The sequence below is a fragment of the Lathyrus oleraceus genome, chromosome 3 (assembly GCF_024323335.1).
Source record: "Lathyrus oleraceus cultivar Zhongwan6 chromosome 3, CAAS_Psat_ZW6_1.0, whole genome shotgun sequence".
Taxonomy (NCBI): domain Eukaryota; kingdom Viridiplantae; phylum Streptophyta; class Magnoliopsida; order Fabales; family Fabaceae; genus Lathyrus; species Lathyrus oleraceus.
The window spans coordinates 91473946-91478652 of record NC_066581.1 but is presented as its reverse complement, the minus strand read 5'-3'; the positions used below and the strand labels follow the sequence as shown (position 1 = coordinate 91478652).

Sequence of the window (4707 nt, the reverse complement as noted above, 5' to 3'; positions counted from 1 at the left end):
TAAGGCCTACAAAACACACAATTGTTAGCCAACAACAACAAATGGTTAAGCTCAAATGAAGGAGCATCATCACTCATGGAGATGTATTTTTGAACCTGAAATCACAATTCAAATGATAAGTCCGAACCACTAGGTCGAAGCCTAGGGTCAAAAGAGGATAGAAAAATCCAAAGTAGAAGCTCAAACTCCACGTGAAGCTCACTTAATCAAATACTAACACGTCCTAAAATTAAGAAAGCATGCAAGATTGAATTATTTCTAAGCCTAGGGGCAAAATAGTCATTCCACAGTTAGGGGGTAATTTTGAATTAAATTTCTATTTATGAAAGTTCTAATTAGAGCAATTAAATTCTATACTATTCTAATTATTCTAAAACAAAACTCCTAAGAGATTATTTAACTCTAATCCTAAAATTAATGTTTCAAATGACTTCTATCATTAACTAAAATTCTAATTAGCTTCTAAAATCTATTTAGACTAATCCTAGAATTAATTCTAAATCAACAGTATTTCTAATGGTCCACAATTAATCCTAAAATTAATCTTTAATACTACTTCAAATGTTTTTCTTTATGGAAAATCTAAGTTTGATAATTCCTAAAACTCTGTTTAGTTCTAGTGACTAATTAGCTCTAAGACCAAATTTTAATACCTAATTAAAGTCCTAAGAACTAATTAACTAGCCTATTAATCTGAGATCTAATGCTTCTACATAATCCTAATCCTTCTAATCAGCATCTAACCATCTGGAACATAGAAATACACATGTGAGGAAGCGTATAGGTGAAGTCCAAGAAGAATTCACCAAACGCGCTTTTTCGCAAAAGCTACACAGGCAAAGGAAGCGCTTGCCGTTGACAAAGTGCTTAAAGAAAACTCCATGCGAACATCACATTCGTCATCACCCTGACATTCACCAGCAAACATCGCTGTTCGCGGACACTTCACCATCTCGGATCGTTCAACAGTCTAACGCGATTCGCGTCCATCCACCATCAACAATCAACTACTCAAACTTACGAAATCAACAACATCAGCTATCCTAATCTACGGAGCCGAATCGCAACGGCATCAACAAATTACTCGAGCACGACGAAAAAGAAGAACAACAACTCACCGGCGATGACGACGGGAGGACGGATCGGCGACGGCTACGAATGGATCGGTTTTGATGTGTCGCCGCGTTCTTCTTCCTTCTGTTTCAGTGCTTGCAATCTTCTTGAATTCGGTTAGAATTTCTCCTTGCCGCGAGCTTCGCCTCCACTTGTATTCAATGCTCTTCTTCTTCTACCTTTCTTGGAGCGATTCCGGTGAGATGTTGATTGTTGACGGTGAAGGTGTCGTGAATCGGTTACGGTGGTTGAAGATTCTACGAGGATGATCGGAGGTTGGTACAGTGAATGTGGTTGAAGAACCGAGGTGGAAGAGGAGGTTGAAGTGGTGGCTTAGCTCTGCCGTGTGGAGCTTCGGATGATGAAGCTCCCACAACAATGGAGGATGAGCGTGTGCTGAAGGTGAGGATTGAGTGCAGAAGCTTCTGGGAATCAGGGAAAAATCGTTCGAACCCAATGATTGGCAATGATTGCCTCTTATATAGGCTTGATCCAAGGGGCAAATTGGAGAATCAGATTTGGGTGGCTCAATCTCATTCGTCCAGCTGGCACTTAAGTGAAGGTGAGTCTTGAATTAAGTCACGTGTGTTTTGACACCAGTTCACTCTCTAATCCCTTTGCTTTAATTTCTTTGATCCAACTGTGGATAACTTGTTATTGAACCAAACTGATTTGGACTGTTGCTTAACTTCCTGAACTGCATATTATTTTGAAACTCATTGATTTGAACTGAACTGCATTGGCTTGTTGTGACTTGCTTAGATATTTTCTATGGTGCAGGATTCGTGTTCAGTTTGGTGTAGTGTCAAGGTTAATATACATTGTATCAACACAAGCAAATTCATTGCAAGCCCCCGTCGGTTGCCGTTATTGCTCGGTGCTAAGTTTAGCGTCTTGATGCAAGCTTCGCCCTGTCGCAGTGCAGGATTGTTATGCTACTAGATCCGGAGCTAGCCTTAGACAGACGTTGCCGTTTGTGCTGAAAACCGATTCGTAAGGCCTCGTTTGAGCACGGCTGCAGGTTTGATCCCTCTTGCACCGCCTCGGATTGTTGTAGCATTATTGTGGGGTGTGTATGCTGCCGGTAATGGAATGGTACGTTTTATTCAGCAGGGTGTTCAATCCATGTTGGTGTCCTTGTACTGATTTAGCTCTGGTGCAAGCGACAATCACAAGATTCCGCAGTAGACTTGATGGAAAGGTTTGTGTGCTTTCTTCTTGACCCTGTTCTGCCTTGGCTTACTGCAGGATTTCACTTGGCTTGATTGGGATGCTTTTGTGAGCTGAATTACCTGCTGCCAGTAAAATGTCAACATGACGAAGCTATTATCCCACACCTGCACATAGGTAAGAGAATTTGCCGTAGATTCACATGGTTGGTATTTTAGCTTATGTTTCTGATTGATTACTTCAGGTTGTGATGCTACTATGCATGTTGAACGCCAACTTATGATGATTCTGAGTTGATGATCTTCTACAAGGTCTCTATTACTCTGTCTTCTGCCAACAGGTCCTGTAAGGGACTTTTCTTGCTCTTCATATTCTGAGAAGTTTGAGAATTAACAGGATATTCTGTAGTGTCTCCCGCGTGACTTTCACCAGATACCTTAACCAAGTCTGGATATGATACCACCCCAGCCCAGGGCGTTGCCAAACTCACGGAATTGACAGAAGCAGCAACATCAGATACAAGTGTTTCTGTCTGTGCCTTTCTCTGTTCTTCCAGCTGAATTTCTAATAAAGACTTGGCCTTGACACTTGGAGCAGGTTTCCAAGCCTGTCCAGCAGCAACTTCAGCATTGTGAGTAGAAACAGAACCAACTGCCACAGAATCGCCTGAAAGGATTGTTTCGGTGATGTTTCTAGTAACACTGACATCTTGATGATCAGCTATCTCTAGTACAGCATTTTCTTCAATCTGACTAGCTTTACTCCTTGTTTATTTTGCAGATATGTTTCATGTGATCCACCGTTATTTGGAATGTGCTTAATTGTTTGCGAGCTCGTAATTTGCCATCTGCATTTTGATTGTCCAGGTCTCATGTTTCGCGTTTCGCACATGCATTCCCATCGGCCGTTACTATCGTGGTTTGAGTTACATGCTGCTCAACTGGTTTAACTCCCACATCTGTACCCACCTGTCCAGCCAGTAGCGATGCAGCCGAAGACACTACAATAACAAGTGCAACATGCTGTGCCGGTTTGGTATGCTCACCAGACTCGGAAACTGCGTTCAAAAGAGTACCACCAGCGCTGTTATTGTTATCCGACATCAGCAGAAAAAGGTTTAGGTGCGATATTAGGCTCTTCTGTGGTCCTATTCTGCTCATGTAACAGGAATCTTTCAACAGAAGCTAATGCGGGCAATGTTTTCTTCTGGTACTTGTCATTAGTTTGTTCAAGAAGAGCAGTATACCAACTTTTATGCTGACTAATACTTTGCAATCTTTCATGGCAGGGTGGAAATGATTCTGCAGGTTACCGCTGCTGTTTGGTTGCAGGTCTACTTGCGGAACATTCCGTGAATGAGTTCAGTATCAGTTCATGTCGGTTTCTTGTATCATGGCCATGGTTCAATTCTGATTTGTTACTATTTGTCATGCCGGTCATGGTGGTATGGAGGAGCAAACATGGCTAAGTAAAGGGTTGGACCTGGCACGGCATAACAGTGGAATTTTTGAAGTCACAAAAGTCAAACCAAGGATCCACATAGGGCTGAGACATAGGGTTAGGATCAGAGATTATGGACTTAGGATTTTTTTGGGATGGGGTTGACTTTGGTCAAAGTTGACCAAAAAGTCAACCGTTGACCAAGGTCAACCTTGGTCAACACCTCACATTTTGTGTTTATCTTGTTTTCTTTTTTTTGTAATGAATATTTTATCCTTTGTAATGGAAATTGATATTCATGAATGGAGTGAGCTTGGATATGGAATCTTGTATGAGAATCATTGTATGGACATGCTTGAGAAAAAGATTGAAATAAATGACTTTGTGGATCTGAACATGATCCTTGCATTCACTTGAACTTTTAAACGAATAGGTTTGACATGGACTCCAATGATAGCTTGAATGACGATGTACCAGCCGAACTAGGCTTAGGAGGCTATAATATAGGAGTTCGACCTGATTAGGGTATGGAACCATGACCAAGTAAAGGCCTTTAAATCAGTGTCTTGATCCCTCCAGTAACCACCATTGACACCAGATTTAAGCATCATACCCAAACATCTCCACGCTAGGCTTCGATTGGGGCCACCCCGAATTCACTGAGAAATCCTAGTTTCCACTAGGTGTAAACATAAAGCTCTGAATTCAAGTCACTGCCATCTTGTGTTGAACCTTGCTTATGTAGATGAAATGCATGCTCATGATGATATGCAAATGTTAATAATCTAGAAATGAAATGAATGTACAAATGGGAGGTGCAAATTTGAGGTGCTACACTATCTTCTTTCCAGGTCTCTAGTTGATTGAATAGGGGCAGCTGTAATACCCCAAAATTTACCCTTCATTTTTCCTGGAAAAAAAAAACGAAAAACGAAAAAACAAAAAAAAAATTAATTAATTAATTAAATAAATAAATAATTAAAT

General features: G+C 40.9%; 1 long non-coding RNA gene across 5 annotated transcripts; it reads left to right on the top strand.

Moving 5' to 3' along the window:
- The first annotated feature begins 575 nt into the window (after positions 1-575).
- LOC127125564 (uncharacterized) lies at positions 576-4029 on the top strand. 5 transcript variants are annotated; one of them, XR_007804743.1, is made up of 7 exons: positions 578-1675; positions 1894-2208; positions 2362-2460; positions 2528-2594; positions 2680-2966; positions 3064-3492; positions 3572-4029. It is a non-coding gene; the product is annotated as an uncharacterized LOC127125564 (long non-coding RNA). The 5 variants fall into 5 exon arrangements; XR_007804741.1 differs by having other exon boundaries at positions 577-1675; positions 1894-2134; positions 2227-2594; XR_007804740.1 differs by having other exon boundaries at positions 577-1675; positions 1894-2460.
- Positions 4030-4707: the final 678 nt, after the last annotated feature.